Source organism: Carcharhinus amblyrhynchos, chromosome 27 (genome assembly GCF_965287045.1).
Source record: "Carcharhinus amblyrhynchos chromosome 27, sCarAmb.v2.hapA, whole genome shotgun sequence".
Lineage (NCBI taxonomy): Eukaryota > Metazoa > Chordata > Chondrichthyes > Carcharhiniformes > Carcharhinidae > Carcharhinus > Carcharhinus amblyrhynchos.
Window position 1 is genome coordinate 17,300,771 of NC_137350.1, and position 19,092 is coordinate 17,319,862.

The following is a 19,092-nucleotide window of genomic DNA, read 5'->3' on the forward strand; positions in this document are numbered from 1 at the left end:
AAACCCTTGTTTGGAACTTTTACATTATTCTTCACCTTATACACCCACCCCCACCCCAGGGAAAAAAAAGGGAAGTTTTACCTTACTCTTGAACCTATCCCAAATAAACCTTGTTTGTAAATTTTACATTACTTTTGACTTTATCCATAAAAAACCTTGTTTATAAATTTTACATTACTATTGAGCTTATCTCAAGAAAAAACACCTTGTTTGGAAATTTTTCATTACTCCATCTTATCCCTGCCAAAAAAGTGTGGTGCATGCATTTTATGTCATATCCATGAGTGGGTTCCTGTATCTCACTGAAACAACCCAGCTGATGACTTGCTACATCCCAACTGTTTTTTCACATCACGTGACTGTACTAAACATCACGGAGCATTGAATGCAAAAAAATCAGTGCACATGTTGTCTAACTGTGTGTAATTTGATAGCTTTAACAGTAAGCCATGGAAGTTGCATATTTAAAGGAAATGATTTTGATCAGTAACTGTTTGCTGTGGATGTATCAGAGCTTGTCTGTGCAGCCCGAGGTATCAGCCCAGTGAGTTGCTGGGATGGATTTCCTGAAACGCTCTCATTCGACTTCACTGCAGTGTTGTGAAGCTGATAGCCAGGCTGTAAATGAGCTCGTTGCTGGATTCCTGGGATCAAGGTGGACATGGCAGCACACACCATCAGTGTGGTCATGGTTTCTCCCAGCACCTTGAAGTGATCCATGTTCTTCAAAGAGATGTGATCACTCCAGAAAACCGAAAAACAGCCCGCTCTGCAAACTGCTTCTATATTTCCATTTGCTGGATAAGAAAGCATTGGCAATAACAAGATCTAAACTATTGTGATGCTCTTGTTGTGCTGTTAATGAATATGGATTGTGAAAATTATATTTTTATGTAGACACAGCTTGTGGTGTCAGATACTATTGCGGTTCATTACAAACAACTGTCACAATAATATTCTTGGTCACACTACTAGCATACCAATGCTCCTTTAATATCATATAGAGAATCTACCCTTGACACATTCCACAGTTAGACAATGAGTAGGTGTATGATATAGATGGCAAGTCAGGCTAACAGCAGAATTCAGTGTGAAGGTGGCAAAGTAGGAATGCTTTCTTTTCTAATATAAAAGAATCATTAGTTTGGAGATTGTACTGTTGGACAAATAGTTAGCACATTTGTGTCCAGTCTAGCAGTAATCTGCTACTTTAATTGTGAGATAAGGTTCTTGCTACGAAAGCATTAACTTCCCTAATTTATAATAGCTCAGTATGTTTCCATGAAGTCTATTACTGGCTAAGATAGTGTTTGGTGCAGCCAGAACTCTGACTCATAATCACATCCAGAATGGTGGTCTGGAAGGTTCCTCTCTGTTGAGTTAAGATTTTGACATAATGTGACCTTTGGGCTAATACAACATGTTCAGACATCCCATGAAGGGGGAAAAGAAATTACCCTGGAAACATTTGGTAGAGCAAATAGAAATATCTCACAGATGCAGTAGAGGGTGCTCTACTGATTGAGGTGAACACACATTGTTAGGACAATGCAAAAGTAACAACATTTTCTGTTTTCCTATGAAGTAAAAATGTATGATACTAAGAAATATTGAGAATAAGTCAACATAGAAACATAGAATGGGTAGAGCACAAAAGAAGGGCATTTGGCTTGTTCTGTTTGTCCTGCCTCTCTGAAGGAGTAGTTTATTGTACAGTCACTACCCCCCTTCCACCAACATCTCTCTGTAGCCCTGCACATTTTTCCTTTTCAGATAACTCAATTCCCTCTTGAATGGCTTGATTGAAGCTGCTTCCACCACGATCTCAGACTGTGCATTCCAGGTCCGAACACTCGCTTCATGAAAAAAGTTTTCCTTGGGTCGCTATTGCTTCTTCTGCCAATCACCTTAAGCCTGTGCCCTCTACTTCTCCATCCTTCCACCAATGGGAATAGTTTCTCATTACCCACTCTGTGCAGACCCTTCATGGTTTTGAATACCTCTATCAGTTCTCCTCCCAACTGCCTCATCTCGAAGGAGAACAGTCCCAGCTTCTCCAATCTCCCGACATAATGAAGCACCTCATCCCTAGAACCTTCCTCATCAATATTTTCTGTACCCTCTTAATGTCTTCACATTCTGTGACACGGTGGTTAGCACTGCTGCCTCACAGCACCGGGGACCCGGATTCGATTCTGGCCTCAGATCTGTTTGCAGTTTGCACATGCTGTTAATGTCTACATGGCTTTCCTCTGGCTGCTCCGGTTTTCTCTCACATTCCAAAGATGTGCGAGTTAGGCAGGTTGGACTTGCTAAATTGCCCCTTAATATCAGGGGACTAGCTAGGTTAAATGCGTGAGGCTATGGAGAAAGGGCCTGGGTGGGAATGTGGCCAGTGCAGACTCGATGGGTCAAATGGCCTCCTTTGGCACTGTCGGATTCTATGTGTATTGTCCAGACCTGAATTCAGTATTCCAGTTGAGGTCAAAGCAGTGTTTAATACAGTTTCAACATAACTCTCTTGCTTCGATGCTGTATGTTTCTACTGATAAAGTTCCAAGGTGCTATATGACTTATTGACTGCATTCTTAACCTATCCTGCCATCTTCAATGACTTATACACATTTCTACTTAAGTTCCTCTGCCGTTGCACCTCTTTAGAATTGCACCATTTATTGTGTGTTGTCTCTGGGCATTCTGTTTATCAAAATGAATCCCTTCACCCTTTCCTGTATTAAATTTCATCTGCCACTTGTCCACCAATTCCACCAACCTGTCTATGCTTTATTGAACATCCGCTCTCTCCTCCTCACAGTTCAAAGTACTTCCAAGTTTTATATCAGCTGCAAGTTTTGAAATTTTATCATGTACACCAGGGTTGAGATCATTAATATATCAGGAAGTGTAAGGATCCTAATATGAGCCCTGGGGAACTTCACTATAACTTCCTTCCAGTCTGATCACCCTATTATAGAAAGGGTATTATTAAACTCGAAAGAGTGCAGAAAAGATTTACTAGGATGCTACCAGGATGTGATGGTTTGAGTTATAAAGATAGACTGGGACTTTTTTCCCTGGAGTGCTGAAAGCTGAGGGTTGATCTTATAGAGGTCTATAAAAATGAAGGGCATAGATCAGTTGTATAGTCAATATCTTTTCCCAAAGGTAGGGGAGTCTAAAACTACAGGGCATAGATTTAAGGTAAGAGGGGAGAGATACAAAAGTGTCCTGAGGGTGGTAAGTGTCTGGAGCAAACTGCCAGAAGTGGTAGTAGAGGCGGATACAATTTTGCCTGTTGAAGAATAAAGAACAAAACAGCCCGGGAAACAGGCCCTTCGGCCCAACGAACTGGCACTGCCATTTTAACATTGAGCCCCCCCTCCATTTACATGGCTAAGATGGGTATTGGAGAATGTGGACCAATTGCAGGCAACTGGGACTAGCTTTGGGGTTTTAAAAAAAAGTGTGGGATGGACAAGTTGGGCCGAAGGGCCTGTTTTCATGCTGTATCCCTCTACGACAGTCTGAAATAACAACCATGAACCACTACACTCTGTTACTGTCACTCAGCAAATTTTGCATCCATGTTGCAACTGTCTTTTTATTCCACGAGTTCTAATTTTACTTACAATCTGTTGTGCGGCACTTTTAGAATAAACAAACAGCCTGTGGAACAGCATAAATAGGTACTTTGGACTGGTGAAATTCAAACTCAGTAAAAATTGATATTAAAAGTCTAATGATGACCATGATACCAATGTCAATTGTCATCTGATTCACTAATGTCCTTGAGGGAAGAAGATCTGTCATCCTTACCTGGTCTGACCTGCGCAAGACTCCAGATCCACAGCAATGTGGTTGACTCTTAGTTATCCTGTGAAATGTCCCATCAAGTCACATAGTTGTATCAAACTGCTTAAAAAAAAATACTGAAAGGAATAGAACCACCCAGCATTGATCTATGCATTGGAAATGACAATGGCAAACTCAGCCCAGTCAACCTTGCAAAGCCACTTCTTACTAACATCTGGGGGCTAGTGCCAAAATTAGCTCTGCTGTCTTACAGATCCAGCCAAGTAACAGCCTGATGTATTCACGCTCATTAGAATCATACTTCACAGACAATAACCTGGACACCACCATCACCATCTTTGATTATATCTTCTCCCACCAGCAGGACAGACCCAGCAGAAGTGGTGGCACAGTGGTATAGAGTCGGAAGAGTGTTGCCCTGAGAGTCCTCAACTTCGACTCCAGAGCCATAAAGTCTCATGGCACCAGGTCAAACAGGGGCAAGAAAATCTCCTGCTGATTATCATGCACCACACTCCCCTACTTCCCATCCCCAGCTGATGACTCAGGACTCCTCCGTGTTGAATGCCATTTGGAGGAAGCACTGTGTGTGTCAAGGGCACAAAATGTACTCTGTGTGAGGTTCTACAGTGAGCAGCCATCAAGAGTGTGCTTGGTAACACCACTACAGACTGAGTTAGCCGAGTCCTAAAGAACATAACTACTTGTCTGGGCCTGGGGTAGGTGGAGAGGGAACCAACGAGCCAGAAAAAACAAACTTAACCTCATCCTCACCAACCTACCTGCTACAGGTGCATCTATCCACGATAGGATCAGTAGGAATGATCACTGCACGGTCCTTGTGGAGATGAAGTCCCATCTTCACATTGAGGAAACCCTGCATAGTGTTGTGTGGCATTGCCATTCTGCTAAGCTGGGTAGAGTTTTGACAGGTTAAGATTAGACAATGATGAGCAACGTGGGGCTATCAGTAGCACAGCAGAATTGCGCTCAACCACAATCTGTAACCTCATGGCCCAGCATATCGCCCACTCTACCATTACCACTAAGATAGGGAATCAACACTGGTTCAGTGAAGTGGGCATGCAAGGAGCAACACCAGGCGTACCTAATGAAATTGCAACATCATACTACTTGCATGCCAAACAACATACGCAGCAAGTGATGAGCACAGCTGATTAATTCCAATGATCAAACCTAAGCTCTGTAGCCCTGCTACATTTAGTCGTGAATGGTGGTGGATAGCCAAACAACGCACTGGAGGAGGAGGCTGCACAAATATCCCCATCCTCAATGATGGAGGACCCCAGCACATCAGTCAAAAGACAAGGCTGAAACAATGGCAACGATCTTCAGGCAGAAGTACCAAGCAGTTGATCCAGCTTGGCCTCCTCCTGAGCTTACTAACATCACAGATGCCAATTCATTTTATTCCATTTCATACCAAGAAACAGCTGAGGGCACTGGATACTGCAAAGGCCATAGGGTCTGACAATATCCCAGCAATATGATTGAAGATATGTGCTGCAGAATTTGCAACACCCCAGCCAACCTGTTCCTGTTGAGTTACAGGGCCATTTGGCTGCTGATTTCGTTACAGCTATGGTTCAAACATGGAATACAGAGCTGAAAAGTGGCGAGTGACACTTGTGCCAGGCAATGACCATCTCCAATAAGAGACAACCTAACCATTGCCCTTTGACTTTCAATGGCATTGCCATCACTGAATCCCCCATCATCGACATCTATGGGTTATCATTGACCAGAATCTAGACTAGGAACATAGAAAACAGGAGCAGAAAGAGGCCATTTGGCCCTTGGTTCTGAACACCCCCGTCCTCAGGAACATCCTTCTCGCATCTAATGGGGCGGCACACTGGCACAATGGTTAGCACTGCTGCTACACAGCGTCAGGGACCCAGATTCAATTCCCGACTTGAGTCACTGTCTGTGTGGATAGGTTATAGGTTTCTGAGATTCCCCCTGAATCTTCTGAACTCCAGTGAATGCAATCCTAATCGACTTGATCTTTCTTCATACATCAGTCCTGCCATCCCAGGAATCAGTCTGGTGAACCTTCTCTACACTCCTACTAGAACAAGAAGAAAATGATGACTCAGAAAAAAGGAAAAGATAGTTCATTCAATTATGGATGGACCATTAGCCAAAATATATTCATGTAGATGAATAGATTTTTATTATCCTCCCTCTGAAACTTTATATTAAAATAATAAGTAATGGCGTTACCCCACGGAAGTGCTTTCCTATGTGTAGTATCTGGTATGACCTTACTCTGAAAGCTTTGCTCAGTGCCCTTGGACTATTTTCTCCAAGCCCCAGTACTTAAGCAATATGTGTGATACTGCGCCCATACCTAGAATATAAGATGAGGGAATTGCTGCAGCACTCTGTTGTATTTCTCCTCAGCAATTCAGCATACAACAAAACAATTGTTTTTTTTGTAAAAAAAAATATAGATTTGTGCTTAGTCTGTGTTGACACTGTCAAGGCTATAATCATTGCTCATCCCTGATTGTCCAGGGAAGATAATAATAGTGGGTCTTCTGCTTCAAACATTGAAGACTTTGTATTGATGGCTCTCTACAATTGTGTTAAATAAGAATTCTCTGGTGAAGGCCCAGGAACAATGGGAGAATACCAATATTATGAGCAAGTCATGGGTAATGTAAGATTTTGATATTTTTACTAATTTTTAGGGTCTGTAGCAGCTACTGTTTTTATTCCTTAACCATTTTTGTAATGATTCGGTGTGAATTGCTGTAGTTGGAACAGGAATGCAGTTGTTTGTGAGAAACAGTCACTTCAATGTTTTCGAACTTTACATTTCTTCTGCGTATGGAGTAGGAGCAGCTGCACCCTGTCTTAATTGCCCTTGGTACAATTAGGGTTTTTATCAAGTTTGAAGGAATGGCTAAAAGCAGTTGGAAGTTAGAATCACACTTCATCGTTAAACAAAAAACATGTATTGATTTAATTGATCAACTGTATATGGAGGGTAAGACGTCTGTATAAGAGAGAAACTTTTCTGCCTCACGTCACACACCAGGGCTGAGTGCCAAATTCTCCGTCCTCACTCGCAGTGGTGGCGAGGTATAAAAGGCCAGAAAATTCTAGCCATCATTTGTTTGCAATGGAATGTAAACTCTGAAAAGCCCAGGGACTGAACACAATCCTCTAGTGTGCATGGCTCTGATTACAGAGGTGGAGGTGATTCTCTTGCATCCTAAGCTAATGGAAGAGGGGAACTTGGACTATTGCCAAATAAGGGATCCTGGAATAGTGGGACTGCGAGATAAAAGTTGCAAGATGATGATCCTTGTTGGCGGACTGTTGCAGTGGCATCTGGGCTGTGACTCTACTGGTCACAGTTCAACATCACTGGGGCAGCACAGTAGCACAGCAGTTCACACTGCTGCCTCACAGCGCCAGGGACTCCCGTTTGAGTCCTGGCTTGGGTCTCACTCACTCGCTCGCTCGCTCTCTCTCTCTCTCTGGAATCTGCACATTCTCCCTGTGTCTGCATGAGTTTCTTCCGAGTGCTCCGGTTTCCTCCCGCATTCTGAAAGATATACTGGCTAGGTGCATTGACCCAAGTAGGCGCTGGACTGTGGCGGCTGGGAGAATATCACAGTAACTTCGTTGCAGTGTTAATGGAAGCCTTACTTGTGACTAATAAATAAATTTTTCAAAGCCAGAGAAGAGAAAGCTATTGCCTCTGCTGGCGATGCTCAAGGATTCCTAGGATCTTGAAGGGTGACATTTTATGCTGCCTTCACTGCTTTTGTGTTAAGTATATGTAAAATCTTGCTTAATAAATTCTACTTGATTCAGAAATATTCATACCTTGTCAGCCAAGCACTTGTGTTAGAATTTAAGCATTTGGGTTGTAAAGGTTTTAATTAGAAGGACTTTTATGCCTCAACCCTAAAATTTTACAGTAACATGCAACTTGGAGAGGAAATTGAAGGTACCAGTGCTCCTATAATGTTACTGCATCTACACTTTGCATTTCTAGGAAAGGGAGATTCTAGCAAAGTAATGATAGCGATTGGCTGCAGTACATCCTGTCGCCTGTGCATACTGAAGCCAAACTACGCTGGTGTAGAATCCAGTGAGTGAACAACTGCTTTATCCTGAATGGTATGGGATATAATTGCAGCTGCAGTCATCCAGGTGAGAGTTTCAATATATTTCTAAAGTGAGCTTTGCGAGTGGTGCATGACCATGGTGCAGTTAGGAGCTGAGCCATTTGTTTCAGTCTCCTCAATCTCTGCTCTACCCCTGTAGCCACAGTATGGATGCGGCTGGTTAACTCTGCTCCTATTCGGCGATTGTCCTGCGATACTGGTGGGTGGGGAACTTGAGTGACAAGGTTCTGAATGAATTTTGGAGGAGGTGATGGAGTTTTGTCAGGGTTGAGACCGCCATTATCTGACAGCTGACAGGGATGTTAGCTGCCATGTGTCTGGGCTCTGTGTTTTCCAAGTTCTGCTGTAGAGTGGCATGGACTTTTATCATTGAATGAGCTGTAGATGGAGCTGAATGTTGCAGGATCATTAGTAAATTGTCCCATCCTTGGTCCTATATTTGAGTAGCTGAAAAGGCAGGACACAAGATACTCTTTTGGAAAATCCTGCAGTGATATCTTGGAATGTGATGACTGAACTCTGACACCCATCAGCATCTTCCCTTGGATTAGGTATAACTGTGGACAGTAAATTGCTGTATCTTTAACATGGATCAGCTTAATTCAGGCTCCTTCCTGCCATAACAAATTGACTGCTGCTTTAATGTCCAGGGACAACTGCTCTCACCTCTTTCCTAGCTCTTGTGCCCATGCCTGCACCATAGCTATGGTTGGAGATGTACAGTTCTGGTTCCAAACTAAATGTCAGTGAACAAGTTGTTGGTGTATGGATGAGACTACCATAACTGTATCAGAAGTCTTAGGACAGCTCTGGTGCACAAGGCCACAGTTCCCAAAGCATTTTCTATTAAAACCATGTCTCTGTTGGAACATAGTCCCACGATGTTCTGGAATGACATTGGACAATGCCCTAAATTGATGCGACCAAGATTTGATGCCTTGCTGCCCTGCCAAATCCTAATCTCAGCAACCCTCATTAAGGGGAAAAGCGAATAACCTCCCTGCAGGGAGGAACAGAGGGAAGATCAGAAGATGCCTTGTCACCAACCCCCTCTCTCTCTTGAAGGACATTTCCTGAAGATGGAGAATTAGGAGGAAAACATACATCCAATAATGGGGCTAAGGCGTTAAATAAATCCAAATAAAACTCCAGAGTGGTTTCTGTGTGCTTGAAGAATTACATTTGAACTCTGCCCTATTTTATTGTCAGATACTCAGATAAATAGAGACAGCAATCATTTTGAGCCCATTACCATCAAGTTATTGGAACAAAATGATTTCAAAAGTAGCATTTAGTCATTGGTTTTGAGCTCTATTCTTATTTGAATTCTAGAAAGGCTCCGAATTCAAGAGTAGTTCAATATGAATGGATGTGCTTTTGGACTAAATCTTGATCAAGGATTCATATCTCTTGATATAAGAAAGATTGTCCTTGAATTTCCTCATTCTTTTGGCCCACTCTTGCTGTAACATCATTGGGGATGCAGCTGAAGTCTCATGTGTGGAAGCAAGGTTTTTGCAACATTTCCAGTGAAGTTTTGGCGACCCAGCAACAGAAAGTCTAAGATTTTTGTCATTGGTTCAGCTGCATCAAATCCCCTGTCTTTTGCAATTCGGTGTTTGCCGATGTTGCAATAGGGTTAGAAGCATCAGAGGTGGTGAAGGGATGGCCTCATGGTATTACCTCTCGACTGTTAATCTAGAAACTCAGCTACAGTTTTGGGGAAGAAGGTTTGAATCCCAGTTGCCGCTGGTGGAATTTGAATTTAATAAAAACTGGAATTTACAATCTACTGATGGCCATGAAACCATTGATTGTTGAAAAAATCCATCTGGTTCACTAATATCCTTTAGGAAAGAGTATCTGCTGCCCTAACCTAGTCTGGCCTACATGGGAGTCCAAAGCCACAGCAATGTGGTTGACGCTTAACTGCCCTTGGGCAACTAGGGATGGGCAATAAGCGCTGGCAAGCCAGCGACGCCCATGTCCCAAGAATGAATAAAAAACAATGTTGCAGGTAGTCACACCTTTTGCACTGTCTTTCATAGACAGTAACAGTATGAAATCTGAAATGCTGCATGATTTGTGGGTGTAACCCTGGGAGAAGATAAGAAGGCACATCTGCCCCCTCCACTTCACTCCCTGGCAAGCATCCCCCAGAATTAGAGCAAAATATGGCAGATTTTCAAAGCCCCCAGAAACATTGCTAAATTCAAACTTCTGTGCATTCGAGGCATAGAAAATAGTTGCAGGAGTAGGCCATTCGGTTTTTCGAGCCTGTACCACCATTTGATATGATCATGGCTGATCATGCACGTTCAATATTCCACTCCTGCTTTCTCTGCATACTCTTCGATCCCTTTAGCTGCAAGGATCACATCCAGCTTCTTCTTGAATATATCTAACAAACTGGCTCCAACAGCTTTCTGTGGTAGAGAATTTCACAGCTTCACAACTCTGAGTGAAGAAGTTCTTCCTCGTCTCAATCCTGACCCCTTATTCTTAGACGATGACTCCTAGTTCTGGACCTCCCTAACATCGGGAACATTCTTCCTGCATCTAACCTGGCCAGTCCCATCAGGATTTTATTTTTCTATGAGATGTACTCTCAGTATTGTAGATTCCAGCGAGTACAAGCCCAATCAATCTGGTCTGCTTATGTCAGTCATTCCAGGAATCAATCTGGTGAACCTTTGCTGGACTCCCTCAAAAGCAAGAATATCCTTCCTTAGATTAAGAGACCAAAACTGCAGAAAGACATCCCTTCCTTTACACTCAAATCCTCTTGTTATGAAAGCCATTAGCTTTCCTCATTGCCTGCTGTACCTGCATGCCTACCTTCAGCAACATGGCACCCAGGTCATGTTGCACTTCCCCTTTTCCTAAACTGCCACCTTTTCAGGTAATAATCTTCCTTCCTGTTTTTGCCCCCAAAGTGGATAACCTCACATTTATCTATGTTATATTGCAGTTACCAAGTATTTGCCCACTCAGCCTGTCCAAGTAAAGCTGCAGCCTCTTAGCATCCTTCTCGCAGCACACACCACCATCCAGCTTAATGTTGTCTGCAAATTTTGAGATATTGCATTCAATTCCTTTGTTCAAATCATTAATGTACTTTATGAACATCTGGGGTCCCACCCTGAACCTTGCGATACCCCACTCGTCACCGCCTGCCATTCTGAAAAGGACCTGTTTGCTCCCACTCTTTGCTTCCTATCTGACAACCAGTTCTCTATCCACGTCAATACATTACCCCCAATACCATGAGTTGCAATTTTGCTCACTAACCTCTTGTGTGGGACCATGTCAAAAGCCTTTTGAAAGTCCAGATACACAAAATCCACTGGTTCACCATTGTGGATTATGGCGCAGTTTATTCTTAATTTAAGTACTTATTTTAAGTATCTGCAACTGTACAGGGCACTGGTGAGGCCGCAGCTGCAGTACTGTGTGTAGTTTTGGTCGCCGCACTTACGCAAGGATATTTTGGCCTTGGAGGGAGTGCAGAGGAGGTTTACTAGGCTGATACCGGAGTTGAGGGGGTTGAATTATGAGGAGAGGCTGAATAAACTGGGCTTGTACTCGTTAGAGTTTAGAAGAATGAGGGGAGATCTCATTGAGACATATAAGATGATAAATGGGATGGATAGGATAGAGGTGGAGAGGCTCTTCCTGCTCAGAAAGGACAGCAGGACTAGAGGGCACAGCCTCAAGATAAGGGGGGGGAGGGCAGTTTAGAACAGAGTTGAGGAGGAACTTCTTCACTCAAAGGATGGTGAATCTCTGGAATTCTCTGCCCATTGAAGTGGTGGAGGCTACCTCGCTAAATATATTTAAGATGCGGGTAGATAGGTTTTTGATAGGCAAGGGGATTAAGGGTTATGGGGAGAGGGCGGGACAGTGGAACTGAACCACGACAGATCAGCCATGATCTTATTGAATGGCGGGGCAGGGTCGAAGGGCTAGATGGCCTACTCCTGCTCCTATTTCTCATGTTCTTATGTTTAGGATTGAGGATATGAGCGATAAGAAAGGTTTAATATTGGACCATTGCCATTTGACCACTTGAAATTACAAGTACAAAGCAGACTTAAGAATCCACCATTAACTAAATATGCAGCACTATATGTTGAATTATTAATTAAAAGGTCAGGATAGTGACATTTTTGATGTAGTTTAAATCAGACCCAACATTCCATTTGTGATCTTTTATGGAAAAGAAGTCCTGACGTCAAGGTATGATTGGAATAGACCAAAATGAATGACAATTATCTGATTAAAATGTTGGGCATGTGTATCACTTACACCCACAAATTACTTAACATACTTCGAGAAAGGTAACCAAACCATGGGTCACAAGGGAAATTAAAGGTAGTATTAGATTCAAGAAAGAGGCATATAAATTGGCTAGAAAAAAAGAACAGACCTAAGGATTGGGAGTAATTTAGAATTCAGCAAAGGAGGACCAAGAAATCAGTTAAGAAGGGAATATCAAGTGCAAGAGTAAGTTTGTGGGGAACATTAAAACTGATTCAACATTTCTGTAGGTATGTGAAGACAAGAAGATTGGTGAAGACAAATGTAGGTCCCTTAGAGTCAGAAACAGGAGAAGTTATAGAAGGAAACAAAGAAATGGCTGACCAACTAAGTACATACTTTGGTTCTGTCTTCACAAAGGAGAGCACAAATAACACGTTGGGAATGTAGAATTAGTGAGAGGGGGGAGCTGAAAGAAATCAGTATTAGTAAAGGAATGATTTTGGGGAAATTGATGGTATTGAAGGCTGATAAATCCCCAGGACCTGATAATCTACATCCAGAGTACTTAAGGAAGTGACCCTGGGAATAATGGATGCATTATTCTAAGATTCTAAGATTCTATAAACTGTGGAACAGTTCCTACAAATTGGAGGGTAACTAATTTAACCCCATTATTTAAAAAGGGAGGCAAGAGAAAACCGGGAATTGGAGACACAATGTAGAATGACCAAAATAAAAGTGCGGCAACATCTTGTGAACTGTCCCCAGCATACCCCCTAATTCTATCTTTTACACTCATTCTATGCTTTTAAAACTTAATTCCAACATTTTAAACTTTCTAATAATGTTCTAATACTATAATCTGCACCCTTTCCTTTTTCTTCTCCCCTATGTATTCAATGAACGGTATGTTTTGACTGGATAGCATGAAATAAACAATACTTCTCAGTGTGTCCCAATATGTAGAATCCCTACAGTGCAGAAGGAGGCCATTCAGCCCCATTGAGACTGCACCAAACACAATCCCGGCCAGACCCTATTCCCATAACCCCACATGTATCCCCCTGCGCTAGAGTCAATTTAGTATTACCAATGAACCTAACCCGCACATCTTTGGACTGTGGGAGGAAGCTGGAGCACCTGGAGGAAACCCGTGCAGACACAGGGAGAATGTGCAAACTCCACACGGTGTGACAGTAATAAATCGAACAATTACAATTCCTGTTTGTAATGATGACAAATATTATATATCAAACCAATGAATAATGTTTTACCTAAAAGTTGAATTTATTTACAAGTAAAATTATAAAGAGAAATAGAAAGACACAGCAACTAGTAGAATGCTACTTTTTTGTACAATACATAAATTTCTTTAAGACCATAAACTACAGCCCATGGCGCTTGTATTTTTTTCAAGTTTTTTTTTTACTTACTGGGCAGTGGTTAGCACCGCTGCCTCACAGTGCCACGGATCCAGGTTTGATTCTTGCCTCGGGTCACTGTCTGTGGAGTTTGCACATTGTTCCTGTGTTTGCATGGGTTTCCTCCGGGTGCTCCGATTTAACAAGGTTAAATCCATGGGGTTATGAGGATAGGTGGGATTGTGGTTGGTGCAGGCTCGATGGGCTGACTGGCCTCCTCTGCAATGCAGGGATCCTATTCTATGACTGTTACACAGCAGGTGATTCACATGGAGCCTCTCTTAAGTGCTTCATGTGGCAGAGACAGTACAAAACAAGACATCAAAAACGAAGGGATAGAAAGTAAACTAAATTATGCGTTCTTTATTTAAGTAAAAGCAGCCTTCAATGCAGTCCATCTGTTGTTGGCATCTCCTGGGGCATAGAAATTACACCTGAACTGACTTTTGTACACCTGCCAACTCTTTTCAACAGCGTACATCCAGAAACTTTTACTAGAGAAAAGCTCCCTTGCTTGTTTAATCTCTTAATGTATAATTAACTTGTCTGTGGCTCGCAAACTTTAATGTTTGCCAGTAACTATTCCTACGTTTGATTGGATTTTTAATGTAGAATTCAATGTACGCCATTGTAATTCAAAAGACTGATTAACACCAAGAACCAAGCTCTTGCGTATTCATGGATTTATCCATTAAACTGCAAGAACTGAATCTCTCAGACAGTCCAACTTCAATCTCCATTTTCATGTTTAGTAAGTAATACGAGCTTTTGCTGTAATCCATTTATTTCAAAACATCATAGCATAATATTTCAAATGGCTTCCTGTTTGACACAGAATGCAAGTTCCACTTTGAGCACAGCAGGTAAAGTAGTAAAAATGTAAACAGTAAACATTTACTGTTCGTCTTATTTTAAATGAGTGATCATTCAAAAATTAACTAAAACCTTCTCTGCATTCCCTCTTAGCAAGAGGCGTAATGGTATTATTGCTAGACTATTAATCCAGAAACTCAGCTAATGTTCTGGTTGCGTTGCCTTAATGTTAGTAGCTGAAAAGACTGCACCAAGATTCCACGGCTGGAATTCTCCAGCCGTTCATACCAGCGGGATTGTCCAGTCCCGGTGGCAGTGCACTCCCTCCTGTGGGTTTCCTGCCGGCGTAGGATGACATCAGTGGGAATTCCCATTGACAGTGGCGGGACCAGAGAATCCTGCTGTGAGGAAACAATGCCCCACATCCCGCTGGCAGGAAACATGTGGCTGGGAGGCCGGAGAATCTTGCTCCTTATTTGAAAACTTCTTCTCATAGAATCATAGAACTCTACAGTGCAGAAGGAGGCCATTCTGCCCATCGAGTCTGCACCACCCACAATCACAGCTAGTTTCCCCGAGACTAGGGGGCAATTTAGCATGGCCAATCCACCTAACTCACACATCTTTGGACTGTGGGAGGAAACTGGAACACCCGGAAGAAACTCACACAGACACGGGGTGAACGTGGAAACTCCACGCAGACAGTAATCCAGTTAACAAGTTACCAAATGCACCACTGACTGAACATTATTTTTAGTTTCGAGGCAGATTCTACTTTAAATTAGAGAGAGAAACATTCCCTTTTTATAGACATCACCCACCACATTCTTCATGTAATTACAGTCCATGTAACAAATAACCCACAGTTGGTCCCAGATTCCACTGGCTCCTGTATCACCATTTCATTGAGTCGTGACTGTGAGTCTCCAAGTGTGCCCTTTGGTTTTCAAAGAGTTTCTCAAATCCATTATCAGCAGTAAAGCCTGTTTGAATAATTCTTCTTTCCCCTGGTTATACCAGGGCAAATCTTTGGGAATCTGTAGAAGGTTTTAGTGTGTCCCTTCAACGAGAGACCGTGACCTCCTTACATCCAGATGTGGTTGTTGCTGTTGGGGCCTTTTTTCTTTGTTGACCACATAGGACTGCTGTCTGTCTGCAAAGTTCACTGATTAGTAGGGAGGCTTATAAACTGAGCTGAAAAATGGCTTCCTCTGCCCTCTTCCCCCATGAAACACACTAACCTTATTTTGACACAGCACCGAGGCTGGCTGGTTAGAAGGCCTACCTTAGGTCCCTGGGACTTGGTCCCAGTCTTTTTAAAAATTCTATATTCAGTTTGCTAGCCCTCACCCCTCACCACCCCACCCAATCCCCATCAATGACAACTTATGCCCCTGCACATGTTCAACGAACGAATGGAAGTAAGGACTCTTAGCTACGTCTTGTTATGCTTGTTTGAATGAGAGCCCTGACTTCTATTAGTCTTTTGAAACATGCTCGCAAGGGAAAATACTGCTTGGTTGTTTTTCTTCCTTAGATCTATTTTGTAAATGACTGTGTTTATTTATACAAGATAAAGAGCTGTCACTTGCTTGTAGTTTCTGCTATCGATACTTCAAAGATCTGATTGATGACACATTTATAGAATGGTAGTAAAGACAGTTTTTTTTTGAAAAAACTATGAATTGTTGCATTTTTAACCTTTCCAACACAAGCCATTATTCTCATTGGTGTTGTACAGAGTGTATACTAGCTGAATGGGCCTAAAAGCTAAATGAGGTCTAAGGTGTGTTTAAGGGACCACTGGAGGTGGATGAAGGGCTTGGCATGGGGGGCATGGAAAGACTGTTTAAAGTTATATTTCAAAAAGTTCTGCCATTGACTCTTTGATTCCTGACATCTGAGTGATCATGAGTCCTTGAGAAGCTGGGAAATTGTGTTTGGTTGGGGGTGGGATGGTGGGGCAATGGAGTGGTCAGGTCAGGAGTACAGGGTGCAGTTTTGCTACCCACACCCTTTTCCTGCCTTACCGAAAATTAGGGTGCCAAGAATGGAAGCAGAAATCCTGAATCAGATTCCTTCCACCATTGTTAAAGGCCCGTGGAATCTCCCTGACTCTGTGAAAATCCAGCCTCAGTTAGAGACTGCTGCAATTGTCTTCAAGCTTAAATACCACACACTTTCTTCTCAGTAATCCAATCTAACCTTTCCTTTGATCTCTAACAATCAAGGCGCTCACGTTTACTGTAAGGCAGACTTCAGCACAGGCCACATGTGGCACAGTGGTTAGCACTGCTGCCTCATGCCGCCAGAGACCTGGGTTCGGTTCCTGGCTTGGGCCACTGTTTGTGCAGAATCTGCGTGTTCTCCCCACATGTACATAGGTTTTGACTGGGTACTCCATTTCTTCCCACAATTTAAACTTCGTGCTGATTAGGTGCGTTGGCCATGCTAAATTCTCCCTCAGTTTACTCACAGGTGCTAGAGTGTGGCGACGAGGGGATTTTCACAGTAAAACTTCATTGTAGTGTTAATGTAAGCCTACTTTTTACACTAATACATAAATTTTAACTTAAATTCCAATCTCCGTGTATCCAACTGGCCTCAGATAATTGCTATCCAGGGAAATTAAATTGTGGAGGACTTCATGGATTTAAACTTCAAAAATCTTTGTTTATGATGCAGTTGTGGGGAATAGGGAGGGTGCTTTCTAATAAATGGAAACATTTAAATTTGATAAGCATGCTACTTTTGAAATTCAATTCATTGCTAACATATTCGTAACAGCCAGACCTAGGAGAAGCTTTAAAATCAACAACGCATACCTCTGCACAGAACCCAGAGACACAACGTCTTGGAAAGTAGAATGACTGGAGTGGGATTAGTGAAATAGATGTAATTGCTCTGTCCCTGAACCAAACCCAGGACCGATATCTCACTTTATCTGTCACACCAAAGCGGAGATGATCAAATCAGTCAACTGATCAAATGCACAATCTGACTCTGCAAACTAGGTCACCCTTTCAGAACTATGTGCATTATGCAGCATGTTTCTCACACAGAGGCATAAATAATGTTGTAATATCAATGATGAGTGGAGTATTGTTACACTAATGATATCTCCCACCTGGAACCTGCCTGCAGCTTATTAAACCTTGCACAGATCTGCAACCTTCAAGCCAATTGAGGTAATTGATATTCAGAGAATTTATGGGGCTTTTTTAGATCAATCGGAAATGCTGAATGAAATTAGAGATTTGAGTATTATTTTTAAATGCATACTGCACAATACAAATTAAAAACATGATTTTCGCAGACAAATTTTCCCAAAACAATTTCTTTTAGTCACTTAAAAAATTGCAGTCTACAAATGTCGAGACTTGGGTTGGATATTATGTAACCCCTGCCCCAGCCTAGGGTCTGTAGAGGCTCTGGGGGGGAGACTCCTAATATGGCATGGATACCACTAACTTTCTACCCCTGCCCCTGCCAAATTCTATCAGCAGCAAGGAAAGTGTTGGGGGTTTACCTGACCGTCAGCCAGTGGAGGTCCTTGGGTAACCAATTAATGAGGACTGAAGGGTCTCTGCCCACCTCTGCTGAGATTAAACACTGCTAGGAGAGGCCCATGCCCAACGGCAACTTTCAGTGCACTGGCTGGTATGGGCAAGGTGGGAGTGGGTTGGGGATTGTCTCCTTAAAGGCTCCTGAGCCCATCGAATGGTACCTCCTAGGTCTGTCTGTCTCCCTACCTAGTTCCCCTCTCATCCTATCCTGTCTATCTTGGCTACTAGCTGCCCAACTCTCATTTGCCCTAATCTTCTATCTTGGACTCCATCATTTATTTTTCATTCCCCTTCCTTATGGTTGGGAGCTGCCACTGCTAGGACTGTAAAGTTGCTGGCCATTTGTTGGCCAGTATCTATTGGAGGTGGGTTTCCCAGATGGGGTTTTCAAAGCCCCCGTGAAGATAACCGCTGGAGCCAGAGTATTCCCCATTGAGATGGCAGACCCTGGCACTTTGTAATTGATTAATTATAATTAATGGGTGCTTTTCAAATTGGCAGGAAGTGACTGGTGGGGTGCCACAGGGATTGGTGCTGGGACCCCAGCTATTCACAATATATATTAACGATTTGGATGAGGGAACAAAATGTAACATTTCAAAGTTTGCAGATGATACCAAATTGGGTGGGAGGATGAACTGTGACGAAGATGCAGAGATCCTTTAAAATGATCTGGACAGGTTGGGTGAGTGGGCAAATCAATGGTGGATGCAGTATAATTTGGATAAATGTGCTGGTATTCACTTTGGAAGCAAAAACAAGAAGGCAGATTACCAGCTGAATGACTATAAATTGGGAGAGGGGAGTGTGCAGCAGGACCTGGGTGTCCTTGTGCACCAGTCACTGAAGGTAAGTATGCAGGTGCAGCAGGCGGTAAAGAAGGCAAATGGCATGTTGGCCTTCATTACAAGAGGTTTTGAGAACAGGAGCAGGGATGTGTTGTTGCAATTATACAGGGTCTTGGTGAGGCCACACCTACAGTATTGTGTGTAGTTTTGGTCTCCTTCTCTGAGGAAGGATATTCTTGCTCTCGAGGGATCGCAGCAT

The 19,092-nt window shown here is 42.7% G+C and overlaps 1 protein-coding gene across 3 annotated transcripts in view; it reads left to right on the forward strand.

The window, feature by feature from the left end:
• Positions 1 to 19,092, forward strand: part of LOC145359042 (acid-sensing ion channel 2-like) — a 1,204,124-nt gene that overhangs the window by 776,733 nt on the left and 408,299 nt on the right. The window lies entirely within an intron of this gene.